The sequence below is a fragment of the Phalacrocorax carbo genome, chromosome 1 (genome assembly GCF_963921805.1).
Source record: "Phalacrocorax carbo chromosome 1, bPhaCar2.1, whole genome shotgun sequence".
Taxonomy (NCBI): domain Eukaryota; kingdom Metazoa; phylum Chordata; class Aves; order Suliformes; family Phalacrocoracidae; genus Phalacrocorax; species Phalacrocorax carbo.
The window spans coordinates 139,558,233-139,573,116 of NC_087513.1; the positions used below are offsets into that span (position 1 = coordinate 139,558,233).

At 38.4% G+C, this 14,884-nt stretch overlaps 1 protein-coding gene across 3 annotated transcripts in view; it reads left to right on the forward strand.

Annotated features, from left to right (window-relative positions):
- NLGN4X (neuroligin 4 X-linked) overlaps window positions 1–14,884 on the forward strand; it is a 188,136-nt gene that overhangs the window by 14,947 nt on the left and 158,305 nt on the right. For 2 of the 3 annotated variants that reach the window (XM_064437401.1, XM_064437426.1), the window contains exon 2: window positions 14,481–14,642. The exons of the other annotated variant lie outside the window; for it this stretch is intronic. The gene's annotated coding sequence lies outside the window, so the exon portion shown is untranslated. The remainder of the gene's footprint in view (window positions 1–14,480; window positions 14,643–14,884) is intronic. 3 annotated transcript variants of the gene reach the window in all.

Here is a 14,884-nt window from a genome sequence, read left to right on the forward strand (position 1 = left end):
CAGGTCGGCTGCACTGTTTCCCACTGTGAACTGTAAATGTGTTCAGTGAGGCTGTGTCTAAAAACTTTTATCAAACACCCATTGAATATATCACACAAACTAGGAGAGCCAGGAAGGAATTTACTTTGGCTTTTAGGTCCGCCTATTTTAGATAATCAATTCATTCTCAGATGTGCTGAGCTGTATGACAAAGATTTCGCACTGATGTTCAGTGAAGATGATCTTGGCGTGAGACACCAACAGCCTCTGGATTTCAGTGATTTCCCTCCTGGAGAATGAGCACCTCTCTTTCTTAAAGATGTCTCTGTCAGATCAGTGAGAGCTCTACCTGTCTTCCAGTGTCCTTGACTTCATAAATCAGGCTTTTATACCACTAGTTTAGCTCAGATGCCACTGAAAACCAGTACCATAGTTCTGAATCTCTTGGAAATGCAGCAGGTTTTGGTTATAACTAAGAAAAACTATAATTAAACTTAATATTTATTACTCTTCCTTCAGTTTAGATACTACCAGGTGCTGACCAGATTAACTGGCTAGCAGGATCATTGAAAGTATATGCGGGTGCTTGGTAAGATTTTTCTAAAGTTTTTAAGGAAAGACTTTCTTAGAGTACCCTGTGGGATGGTTCCTCTTGCATACCACAGGGGTCTACTTTCAAACTCTAGTCAGTTGTGTCCAGACTAGTTTTTCTAGGCTTTCATTGCAACTTCTGTGAAGAAATAAGATCTTTGGAATGCAATTTACCTTTTTTAAGGTCTTATTTAGAATGAGATTAAGCACTTGTGATTAATGCGTGTAAGTAATAAATTAATTTGATCGGGTGAAACCTGATCAATGAATGTAAATACGGTCTTGGTCAGTTTACGTTGTTCCACAGACTACATGTTGTTGGCTTTCCTGTTCTAAGGCTTTGTCTGAGACAACCATGTTATTTCCAGAGCAAAGGTCTGTTACAATTGTACTTTATCATTATTTCTGTTATATAAAGTTATGGGTTTCCTTTTAACATAAAGGGTAGCTCTTTTCATGGCAATACAGTTCTTGATGTTTGACCATTTGTGTAATTTTCAAACAAATTTTCCTTACGAAATTGTGGAATTGTTGGACGTCTGATACCCTTGAATGGCATTGATAGTCTAGGCTCTATCCTTAATCTGAGGTTATTACTGCACATATCAGAGGCCTGAATGATCAGACTATTGTCCTTTTTGAATTTCTGCATGCTAGCAGTTTTTTCACAGTTTGTTGTGTTATTGGTTATTGGTGTCAAGAAACTTCATTCTTGAATCCAACATTGTCATTCAGTAGTTTAGTCATATGTGAAAAATAGAAGCTACTCATGTATGATGGATGCAGATCATTATGGATGAAAGAAAGAGTATTTTATATGCTGGTTATCTACAAGTACATTCTGTGTGAGACATACATACTCTTGAAAAAAATGTGTGGAGGTATTTCAAAAGGTTTTCAATTATTCTGAATTTAAATGGGGTGAAAAAAATTATAGTAGGCATAGCATCTATTGGAAATAATTATAAGGTATATGTTTTACTGTTACTGAGGTTTAAAGACTCAGACTACCATCTCTTATTCCTTTGCAAGTTTTGCTAAGCATAAAACAGTGGAGATGGCTGATTTTTTTGGGGGTAGGAAAGTGCAATGCAGAACACTTATATTTAAAGTACTAAGTTCACAGTATAGTCACTGGAAATTTCATAGGTATCTCAGAAGGAAAATCTCCATGTGAGTTGCCTGCCTAAATATATTTAAGTCAGGACATAAAATTTAAACTTCCAAAAGCATCAATAAAGCCAGCAGTTTCCATTTCTAGCCAATCCTGGATGTTCTAAACCCCAAACTTTTTGTGGCATTATGAATTAATTGCAATATGAAAATTTGGAAGAGGAAGAGTAGCTTCATTATTTCAATTCTATTTTAAAATTTTACAAGAGCACCAATGAAGGCAATAACCAATATAATGGTTGTTGCAACACAGTCTCTCAATTCAGCAGCAACAGTTAATATTTCTCACATGAAAAGGGCTAAAGGATTAGACATGTTTGGATTTTTTTAACCAAAACTGACGTTAAAATTTATTTTCCAAATAAATTTTTGAAGTTCTAATTTAAAAATAATATGCATATGTGTATGTATGCATATACATATACATATACATATACATATACATACATGTATTCTTCAGCTCTTTTAAATGTCTGGTGGTTTTTATTGCCAAACAAAAGATTGCATGCATCCACTTGATAATCTTGGATGGCTTTTATGAATAGCTTTTTTTAAAAAAAAAAAATGAGTGATTTAAAAGAATAGATTTGAAACAAATGCAAACTCAAATTCTAAAATAGAAGATGACCATCTGTAGTGGTTCATGTACTGTGAACATCTGTCTCTTGAATAGCTGTCTTAGCTAGGAAGGTTTGTTTTTGTCCAGTAGGATTCTTGAGTGAAACAGTAGCGTTTCTTTGTGCTTGGATAATCAGACAGTGACAATTTCTGTTTACATGTTTGGAACTGATTACACAACAATAATCTAATTTCAAAGGAATATGATCTGTGTTTTCTAGATATAGGATTTTTTCTCAACATCTCAAAGTCTGTTTCAACTTCTGAGAATATTAGTAAAAGAATTTAACACCTTCCCTAAGATAACGCAAAAAGAGCTCTATTAAGAAACAACAACAATAAGCTTTTGACATGATGTCCTATTGTCTACTGAGGGGATTTAATCACTGAATTATGAACTAAAATCAACTGATGACTACAACAAAGGCATTTCTCACTTGTCCATCTATGAGTCTCAATTGCATCTTAGGTTAATAGAACAAAAGAATGAAAAAGCACTGCAAGCTGCAATGCTTTTATGTGTTTGTATTATAGGTTATGTATTAATGGAATATCTAGTGTATTTGTAAAAAATGAAATGGTTACCTGCATGCAGAATGCCTTTGTTAGCATAGTTACCTACGGTGAGAAAATTTTCTATAAATAGGAAAGTACTTCTTGAAAAATACACATACACAACATTTGGAGTTTGCGGTTCTCAAGAATTTTATTGCTGCGGTGGTTTGACACCAGGGGGGTCTTTTGAGGTATTAGGTTTTCAAAGCTTTTGAAAATCAGGCCACTTAGCTGCCTGATGGAAGCTTACACTTTATCATTGTCCCCCATATTAATACTGACCGCACATGTATGTTTCTGGAGTCTGTGTCTACTCAGAGTAATAATTCTACAAACATCATGCAGCACTGTGTAATGCGTAACTCCAAGTTACTTGTAGAGCTGGACTCAGTATCCATATCGGCACAGTGACATGACAGTGCTGTTCAGCCCTCCAGATGCTGGGTGCTTTGCTTGGGCAGAAAGTCCTCTGACATTCAGCTTCTGGGACCTGAACTGTTGTCTTCACACAGCACTACAATGCAATATGAAATATACCAGTTTGGTCAGAGTTAGCTTTGTTTCTCTATATAACTCAGGGTATATCACCAGTTCTTACAGCTTCTTGAGGTAAAATTTGTCTTGCGGTCTGCAAAATGGAAGCAGTTTTGTTTTTGTGCAAGACTTCTAAAGTATGTTTCTTTTTAATGTTGTACTTGAGACCTTGTGATAGTTATAGCTGTCACAACCGTGCTTTTAGGTATGATTTACAATTTTCCATTAGCGGCTACCACTGAGTATAGTTACCTATGTCCTGTCAGAATTTCCTCCCAAAATTTTGTGTCCAATAGGCTGCAGTCAAGTATGAGACAGCAAATATGAGACGTGGATACTTGGACCAACTCCGGCAGTCTACTGATCTCATGAGGACTTTTATTGACTTCAAAGAGCTCTGGATCAATGCCTTAGTTTCTGCCCAAAGCAACTGTAGTCTTTCTTCAATTTTAGCAACTAAAATACTGAAAGGCCAACACATAACTCATTCACTCCTGAATATCTCTATTCTTCCAAGAAACAGCAGGGCAGAGAAAAGCAATTGGCTTTTCAACCAGATAAGTGGAAAAAGAGTGGAGATATTAGACTCATGGCAATCATAAATTTCTTTTTGTTATGACCTGTAATCAACAGCATATGATATAACCTATTGTTGCAGGCACATCTAAAGATAACTGACAGCCTTGAGCAAGCAAGGTCTAGCTGAAATCAGAATGTTCTAAATACAGAACAATGACTTTATATATAGTCCTACAGTGAGAGAAATCTTTTCATTTCTTGTTCTGATGGGAGACAGAAGAGGATTTATTAGACTTTTGGGAAGCTTTAGAATCTTCAACAAATATTCCAAAACACTGCACTGGAAACATTTTAGGCAACTTAGTTCATGTAACAGAGTTTAAATAAATTTACCAACTTATTGATTTCCTGCCCTAAGGAAATTTAAGAGCTTTTATTATTATTCTGTTTGTTATTAGCTTGTTCAATTAATTATTCTACACTGTCCAGTGCTAATTTTGGAGAATTCTAAATCTAGTAGATTCAGTTAGTATATGGAGCGGTTGATCAGCTGAGGATTGAGATAATCCAGTGGCAGGGGCTCAAGCTTTTCTTGTGAGTGTTCTGTTCCAGGAATCTGTCATCACTCTTAACCTTTATCTAACATTTACTACATGGCTGATTCAGCATGATAAAATTATAATGAATTATTAAAGTATAATTAATGAATTTAACATTCTGCATTTGACTTAATTCTTAGTAGAAACTAAATAAAATGCATTTATTACACAAATATCTTTGGAATATGTCAGACTTATCAAAAGGTTTTAGGGCCACCTTCTCACCTGTAACGTATGGTTTGAAGACAGCCTCAAGTCATCAAGTACAAAGAAGGCATATAGAGTTCCCTACTAAATTCTTGCCTCAGTGGTTACTTGTCTAAGATTTGTTTAAGGAACTTGTGATCCAGTTTGCTACAATAAGAACGTATAATTTGATAATATGTAAGTATAGATGCAGAGGCATTAGTTTTAAAAGTGAAGATAATATTCAAAAACAGGAGAGGGACAAAGGGAAAATTATTACACCATAGCATATGTTCAGAAGGTTCTTTGTCTTTTTTTTCTCTAGCACATCCAGCAAATTAAGAAGTTGAGGTGAGATCAGAATAATTTGCACTGTAGAGGATGTATAGCGAATGGCAGTAAATAGTTGAATGGTGATATGCTTTGTTATTCATGTTATATTAGTCTGCAAAGTAGTTCAGATGAAAACGACAAAACACTCAGAAGTTGAAAAGTAGCATATTTAAGGTTGCTTAGGAAAAATACAAATTATTCCAGTTTGTGCATCCAGAATGTTATGTTAAAAACCGGGTAATGTACTTTAAAATTATATCCTTTAATAATGTCAAATCATAAGGGGATCAAATTAAGATTGCTTTGGTAAATTCAATTGCACGTTTGAATTCAAAACTTTGCATAAAAGAATAATGTTCTTTCAACTTTACGACTTTTTCTGTTATTTTTTTGTATGTTTTTCAGAGAGTATTGTAAGTTATAGGAAAAGGAAACCAAAACCCATACAATTCGAAGTACAACATTTAAGACACCTTCTGCAAAACACCTTAAAGTCAAACTTTCAAGACTCAACACGGCCTGTTGCCACTTGACCTACAGGACTTCACATTGTTCAGCTGACAGTAGAGTAGTCTGGTAGCGAAGAGGGACGTCGGGCTGCAGGTGCAAAGCCCCAGTTGTAGAGGGAACCTAGTTTAGTTTTCTGTCCCAAAAAACCCACCTCATCATCTGTCCCTGTCTCATTTGCTTCTTGAGATTAGGGAATGGGGTTGGTCGTAGCATTCCTGTCAGATCAGGATCCCTTCTCTTTTAGTCTCCTCATGCACCCCTGGTATAATAGTAATGCTGGTGGCAGCTGCCGTCATTGCCGTTATGTCACATTTTGGCTGTAAAAAAGAAAACACATTTTAAAATATTTGATTTTTATATACCATGTTTTTGGTAAACTGCCAAAACTTTCCTGAAAACAGATAGCAAGAGAAGGGAAAACTGATAGTTTCAAGTACAGCCCAGATAAGCCAGAATGGAATTTAATTAGAGGAAAAAATATTTCTAGCAGAAAACTGTTCTCCTCATTGAATTTGAGGGAAAAGAAATGGGAACCTTAGATATAAATTCTCTGGTTTTGCTTTTTGTTACTGAAGTAAATTCTGGCTGTATTCAGACTGCAAGCTGGAGTAGGATTTGGAAGAGGGGCAGACTGGGTTATGGGCAGGTTGAGCCATGATCTGGAGCTGCCCTATAATCCCTTTTACTCATCCCTTCCTGTTTTCTCCTACTTACAGTTATTGTATCTGTTGGAAGGAAACCCCACATATGCAAAAAGGAAAGGAACTGTGATTTTACTAGGAGGCCTTGTGATGTAGACAATTGTGGGAATGAGGCCTAGGGTAAGGCAGTAGAGACAGAGCCATTAAACTACAAACTTAGAGGGGCTGTCATAACAGTCATGTGAAACAGAGCCTTGTGGGTTTCAACTGTCTTTGAGTTTGCTCACAAGGCTATGGTTGCCAGGTAGAGACTTAAATGCTTTTCTTGGCACAGAGGCTTAAAGAGGTGTAAGGGTGCCTAGATCCCATTTCATGTCATTGAGTTCTTTGTAGTGCTGGAAGAAGATGAAGCCTTTTCTTTCTCCTTGTTCTGCCCCTGTGACTTTCCACTGGCAGGCAGGTGATTCTGTATCATGATATAAATCAAGTGAGAAAGAGTTAAAATATGTTTCTTCCCGTCTCTTTTGAAGACGGAACAACCCCCCCTGGAGATACAGGACTGTAGCAATCCCTGTTCTGCTTGACTTGAATCAGGCTTTTGCTCAGTTTTGCATAAAGATATTCACTTGAGATGTGGGAGATTATAGTTCAAGCTGGTCTTCCGTTGCTAATACCAAATGACACTGCTCCATAAGGAGAAATAATGATCTGAGTAATTGATGAAATAATTCACTGGCATGAATTAGACATAACCAAACACTGAACATCTGCTATAACCTTTGCAACAGGAGTCTGGCTTCTTTGAATCAGGCAAGACTCACTTTTTGATGGCATATTCTTTCTTTCTTGAAAAAGGTACCTATATTTACAGATCACAGAAGCACAGAATGACTGACTGGTTGAGGTTGGAAGGGACCTCTGGAGATCATCTTGTCCAAACCTTCTGCTCAAGGAGGGACACCTACAGCTAGTTGCCCAGGACTATGTTCAGTTTCAATATCTAAAGGATTTGATCAGCGTTTGAATATTTACGAGGAGGGAGACTCTACAACCTCTCAGAGCAACCTGTGCCAGTGCTTGCTCACCCTCACAGTAAAACAGTGGTTCCCGATGTTCAGAGGGAACCTGCTGTGCTTCAGTGTGTGCCCATTGCCTCTGGTCCTGTCACTGGGCACCACTGGAAAGAGCTTGGCCCTATCCTCTTTGCACCCTACCTTCAGGTATTTATAAACATTAATAAGAACCCTCTGAGCCTTTGTCTGCTCAACCAGCCTAGACATCATCAGCTTCTCTGTGAGGTTCTTATGGGGAACATTGTGGAAAGCCTTACTGAAGTCCAGGCGGACAATATCCACTGCTCTCCCCACATCTACAAAGCCAGTTGTTTCATCAGAGTTTATCAAGTTGACCGAGCATGACTTGCTCTTGGTGAATCCATGCTGTCTGTTCCTGATGACTACCTTGTCCTCCATGTGCCTGGAAATGGATTCCAGGATTAGTTGGTTCATCACCTAAAGTTTTGAATTAAGAAAAGACGTCTAGAGAAATCTATTTAATCAATACTTGAATGCTTCTAGCCATACTGGTTGTTTTTAAAGACTGGTAAGATGATCTTATCAGACTGCTGTTGTACTTTAGGTTTGTTGTTCTCTACTCCCCTACCCCCTCACAATTATTTTTTGTGATAAGATTGTTCATTCTTTTTCACTGATCATTTTGAGACAAGGAAGGCAGCTGGAGAAACGCATTCCTTGCAGTTTGAATTAGTCAGGTTTAGGCCATAGGTCTCTGCAAGGTGTGGTTATGTTTACCCCTAGCTTGTAATGATCATCTCTACACAGGTAGAACTACTTAGAATAAATAAATAATTAAATACCTTTTGGAAGGAGAAGGGGCAAGTGATAGGGAAGGAGATAAAATGTCAAAGTAAATGAAAGGGAATTACATCTAAATGGTCTGAGGCTGTAGTCCAGTGATGACTACCTCTATATATTTATTGCAGTTTGATACATTTATTTTCACCTAATGATTTAATGCAAAATGCAGAGCGATGGAACCAGTAACCTCATTGCCCCTTCTTTATATAATGCTTTCTACTAGGATGAAAGCCATTCTTATTTTATTTCATTTTTGATTGTTCAATTTTAAGGCAAGTTCTTGTGTTAAAATTTCAGGTAGTCTCGAAGTTTAGCAAGGTTTGTAAAGAGAGTTAACATCAATTATTTATTCATTAGAGATAACAGAAAATGTTTTTACAAATACACTAACAACAAAAGGAAAGCCAAGGAGAATCTCCACCCTCTGTTGTATGTGGGGAGGGGTGTGGGGCAGGCAACATTGCCACCAAGGATGAGGAAAAGGCTGAGGTACTTAGTGCCTTCTTTGCCTCAGCCTTTAATAGTCAGACCAGTTATTCCCAAGTTATTCACCCCCCTGAGCTGGAAGGCAGGGATGGAGAGCAGAATAAACTCCCCATAATCCAGGAGAAAGCAGTTTATGATCTGCTCTAACAAAAAATGAGGGCTTCTCCAGAGAAGAGACATGGAGACAATAGTAAGATTCACGTCTCTGTGGACTCTGTAATTCTGAGTACTCACTGGAGATAAGGAATTTAGTACTCAGGATGATCTTGGAGGTTTTAGTTAGTCTGTGTGGAGAAACAGGAAAAGATTCAGTAACAGAGGAATGTCATTCAGTGGTAACTAGCTGTTTCCAATCTTGACTGATTGTGTGAGTTTATTCTGCTGCAGTGTTTGGTGTGGGTTTTTGTTTGTGTGTTTGTTTGCTTTTAATCCACATAGTTTCCATGAAGGTGACTGGGGAAAAAATATCTCACAGGTTTAGGAGATGTGGATTTTGGTGGTTCTGTTATAGGCAGAATGACAGATGGCACAAGAAGGATGTGCTCTGCATTTGTCTCTCATCATCGGTCTGGTTAAAGTTGGGTTTTTTAGCTGTGTGAACAGTCACTTGCAGTTCTAGACTTGGTAACGTTGTGCATGGCATCGCAGGGGCCAGGAGGGTTGGGGTCTCCCCATGGTGAGCCAGGGCAGGGCCTGGCAGCCCGGGCCCGTCCCAGCCCAGCCAGGCGGCGGGGCAGCCGGGGGGCGCCGGGGCAGCCCCGGCCCCGCCATCGGGCACCTCCCTGGGGCCGGGGCCGGGCTGGGGCCGGGCCAGGCCGCGGGCCCGCGGGTGGGCCCGGCTCGGCGGGGCCCGTGGCCGGGCAGGGCGGGGCTGTGGGGAGCTGGAGGCCGGCCCTGCCGCGGCGTCGCTGGGGCAGGCGCTGGCGGCGCCGGGGGGCTGATGTGGGGTCCTGGGCCCTGGGCAGGGTGCGGGGAGCCCCGGGGTCTGGGCAGGGGCAGGCAGAGCAATGGGGACATTGAGGGATGTGCTAGGCTGGAAGGTTTTTTGTGTATATTTGTTTTGGAGATGCAGTATAAGTGGGTCGCATTCTATGATTTGGTTTACTAACATTTTAATTTCATTCTGGGGAACTGGCAAATACTGTGAAGGTGAAAATGAGTAAGAGCTCAGTTTTCAAGACAAGGAAATCTCTGAACTTCTGGTGATGTTGCCATCAGTCAGGGCCCACTGTCTTGTATTCCTGGCAACTTCTCAGTTATATTGCACTGAACTGGAATAGCCTCCCTGTGCATGTCCTGTCTATTGGAAATACGTTTAGACAGTGTAGGAATGGAAATTTGTGCAGCTAGATAGGCAAAGACCTAACTGAAGGCAGGTTTTGATGTGCTGATTTCAGTTTGATGGCTGGGATTGCAATTTCTCTCACCTTACACTGCATTTTTATGGGGAGGGTGTGTGAAAAACAGCTCAATGGCTTATATTTTTATTGTGCATTAACGAACAATGATAGTATTTGACCCATCATTTTTGTAAAGATAAAAACTTTATAACTTGTGAGAGGGTTTCATGTATGAATTTTAATTGAATGAAATTTCAGTCATTCCAGTCTTTCTGGTTATGAACATTTTAAGAGAATTTATTGCTGAATTACCTAGGCTCTTAAAAAATACCATATGGGAGAAAAGCAGATATCTTTATCAGAGCTTGCTTGTGCACAGAGAGGTGTATATGATTTCATCAAGAGTAATTGCTTTACTGGTAATATCTTGGAAGTGACACAGATAGTCAACATTACCTTGAGCATAGCGAGAGCCTTGCTGTAATCGCTGTTTAAGTGCCTTTTGGCACATTTCTTGCTGTTAGTTTCAGACACACAGACACAGAAATAATGTTAAAAGGCCCAAGGAGACTTAACTATATACTTGAAGTGAGGACTGAATAGATGATTTGAACTTCATGCCACTGGGTGGATTAATCTGTCTTCTCTTCATCTGATTCCCTATCTACAATCTGAAAGCTGTACCTTAACAGGCTTGAAGGTTATTATGTGGAGCTTTTGCTGTTCCAACTGATCTTTAATTTCAGTATGTCTCAGCATGGTCTTGAAGCTCTCTTTGGATTCTGTACCTTTGGCTTTGGGGTTTGTCCTTAATCTTTTTTTTTTTTGTTCTTAACCTTCAGATCGGTCTTTTCCCCTCCCCTTTTCTGCTGCCTTTCCCCTTTAGCTGTATCTTGTCCTCCTTTTTCCTCCTCCTCCTTAATGTCAGGCTTGGCCTTTCTCTTATTCCTGACTTGAGAATCAACCCTTTTCTTTTTAACACAGAAACTGGCACTCTCTCTCCCCTTCTCTTTGACCTTAGACTTAGCCTTTTTTTATGTCCTTCATTTTTACTATGTCTTATTCTACATGCTTTCTTGGCATTGCTACTTTTCTGGCCTGGAGTTTCCCCTAAGGCGATTTATCGTTTCCATTTACCATTCAGAATTTTCTTAACACAGCAAAATCACTCTCTTCTGCATCATCAGCATTTCTCTTGTGTGTGTTTACTGTTTTTGGGCTCAGCCTTCATGAGTTTTAATTCTTCCTGACTTCTTATAGCAGTTTGCAAATTCTTCAGAAGATTTATTTTTGTTTTGTTTTTGTTTTGTTCTGTTTTGATTCAAAACTGCATCTAACATATTTGTTTTTCAGCCTGCTGGTTGTGTTTTTAGTTTTGGTGGTGGTTTTTTTTTGGTTTTTGTTTTTGATTGTTTTGTTTTGTTTTAAATTTTTTTTTCTCTCTCTCTCAGCATTTTTTTTTTTCCTAGAGCTTTTCAGTTTTTTTGTCCTGCAGTATTAATACTAGGTTTGTTTGGAACCTCTTTGTACTGATACTGTCATCCCTTTCATCCTTTAGATTTCCATTTGTTGCTATTGCAAAAAATTTACAAATTTTCTAATGAAATGCATATTATATGCTTTTTCAAATATTTACCCTCATTCTTTCTTCTGGTAAGGAGTCTTATCTGCTGTATCACACATTATATCCTTGTTTTGATAGGTAGTTCATGGTGATTCTGATGTAGCCCACATGAGAAATGAACTGGTGTTTGCCAGTCTTATTAGCAAAGATTAGTAACTAAATACTTTTGAGAGCAAGAAGACTGTTCAAGAAATGTTAGCACTTTTTGGAAAAAAATAGGGACCTCTGCAAATTCACGTAACTTCTTCCTAGCTGCCATTATGCCTTACAAACAGCTTCATTCCTCTTTCCCAGTCTGCATCTTGTGGAGAGGGCCTCAGACTTTCTGTTTCAGTATTATTGTTCCTCTGCTGCTGCAGTTTTTATATTTGGTAGCAGCCCATTTTCTCTGATGAGCAATCTCGTGTTGGTTGTGTTAGGCTGCATTGCCTGCTTTCTCTGTTCATCTCTGGTCTCTGCTAGGGTTTTTCCTGACCTTGTAGGCCTTGCCACAGATTCATACATTCCTATTCTTTCTTTTTCTTGTAGTTTATCTGTGAAGCCACCCACCTGTTCTGTGGGATATTCTAGCTGCTTGTGGCTGAGGATACAGTCCCAAACCTCTGACTTCAGAGGAGTGTCAGTCTTTTTTTTTTCCTGCTTTCTCTGAGTGTGCTGCCACAAGGGGATCCTTATGGGACAGGCAGGAACACAGACCAGTGGCACAGGTAGGTTTATAGGTTTAACTATGACATAGGTTTAGCAGAAAGAGATGAGCGGAGAATCATGAGAATCATGAAACTACTATGTCAGAGGGAGAAAGAAGCAACACAGGTTCCACCATAACTTTCTGATCTGCTTGAAGACAAGGAATACAACTCAGAATATATTCATTCAGGGGGACTGTGTGGGTGAGAGGCTTCCTGTCTTCTGGTGTGGTGCTTTTGATTAAAATTGAAAAATGGGTCCCCAAAATGGGACTTTTTTCTTGTTGTTGAATTTCCTATCTCTAGGTAAAGAGAGAGTTACTGCACATTTGGCACAAGAGAAGTTACATTTCACTGCCTTTGCATTATTTTATACTTACATTTATTTTAAGTAAGGAAAATAAGATACCACCACTCATTTCTTCGATATCTGTAAGTCAGCATTACCTCAGCTGGTATATATGAAGAGTGGGTTGTTTGTTTTCTTACTAAAAGCCCACAGTCTGACTCATGGAGATAAATAAGTCTTCTACCATTCGGCATGCCTTTTTTTTTCCCCCACTAAATACAAGGGAAGCCTGAGGTCAGATTTAGATATTTAGCTTTCAAATACCTGAATTAGGGAAAAAGTTTATTTGATTTGCATATCTCTAGCTGCTCTGTGTCCATTTCCTGCTGTGAGATCTACCTCTGTCTGGCTTTCCTCTTCTGAAAACCCCCCTCTTCCCAAACCGTCCAGGCAATAAACAGTTAAGCATCATCTGCTTATCTGATATTCTGACTTCTGGGCTATTGGTGTTGAGAGAATACCACAGAACTGCCCAGATGCATTTACTTATTGTTTAGTCAGTGATTTTCTATTTATAGTTAAAAAAATGTGAAAAATTATTTGCTATGGAATGTGTCACTGTGTATGAAATTCTTGAATTTAGTGGGGTGGGGGAGTTTGTTATGAAAATGTCCAAAAGAAAGAACTTGATATGAAACTGAATCAATGAGAAAAAGTATGTAACACTGTAAAAGATACAGCTTTAAGTATGTATTTAAAGATGCTGAGACTGAATTTAAAATGGCATTTTCTCAGAGGGACTTAATGAATCTGTCTGCTCAAACTGAAGCTAACTACACTAGTCCAGTCATTGTGATGAATAAAATTGAGCATCAAAGAATAAACAAATATTTTTAGCCTATACGTGGGTACTGCAAGAACTGTCAGAGGTTTTTGGCATAGCTGGAGAGAGTGGGTCATCATGTTCAAAACAAAAACAAAATTTTTATGAGACATAGATTTTATTTTTCGGGTAAAGACTAAGATAACTATAAATATAATGACAGTACATCAGTCTTAGTTGCTTCTTGTTGTGTCACCTTTTAAATCAGAGGCTGTTGTGATAATTCCGAGCAATGAGCCAATTAAGTAAATTTAAACTAAGTAACACTAAAACTAGCGTGATTATAGCATCACCAGATTTAAGTTACCTATGAGTCTCTGGACCGGTGAGAAAACCTGTTTTAGACTTCAGGAAAATATGCTTAGAAGGACTGCCAGATTCCTTTAACATTTTTAGTAAAATCTTATGAAGAAATCAGTTGTCAACAAATATTAAGATAAAATTACACTTTAAAAAAGAAAAATATAAGTAGAATACATCTATATTTTGTCTTAGAATTTGACTACTACTCTTTTAACATGTGTGCCCATGCTTCCTGATAAAAAGGAAGTGCAGTATTTGCAGTTGTTATTTTTGAGACTAATTGTCTATTACAGATACAAAGTCTAAACATGATCTGTAACAGACAAGAGAGAACAGTGTGGTTTCCTAGAATATATAAAGCTTAAACTATAATCTAGTCATCTACAATTAAAATCAGTCTGGCAAGGATAATTAAAAGATCTGTAAGACAAACTGAAGGTGAAAAGGATAAATGCATAGGTACAAGATAAACTTGGAAAACGTAGTTCACAAATAGCACTTTCTTCATTCATTTTTATGCTTTAAAGCTGGAGACTATTTTGGTGCCATGGAGAGACAGTAAATGCAATCCCTGTGTTTACCAGTAAAGCCGAGGTGAGTTTTGTTCTCTTCCTGTAGCTCGAATTAAGCTATAAAGGCTGCTGAAATAAAGAAATGTGGGTTTAAAATAACAGAGAAGGGAAGCTGTGTTAACCTTAGTGGATTTTCACTGTCCAGCCATTCCTTAAATCCTTCCTTATTTCTTATATCCTAGGTTTAATCACCTACTACTGTTGGAGAACAGGAATGGCTGTCAAAGTCTACGTGAGCAGTGAAATCTCCAGTAAAAGTGCCACTGCCATGTGGAGAGATTTAAGACATTACCGTAGCTTGGAATAAAGATTGCCCTAAACTTCAACATCTGATTCCTCAACGGGTGTGTATGAAAATTTGCAGTGTTGCCAGGCTTCCCCTGCAGCAAGTGTCCAGATGGACACTTTCACAGTTTAGCTAGAGTATTTCACACGTTGCTTATTCATAAGGAATTGCTTTGCTTCCATATTCCTGAATTTCTGATTTTCAGACTTATATTCAGATAGCCATCCTCTGGTATTTATTTCCAGTTTATAAAGGTAATCACCTTCTTTACACAGAATTGAGGCCTATGTTTGCAGCTAT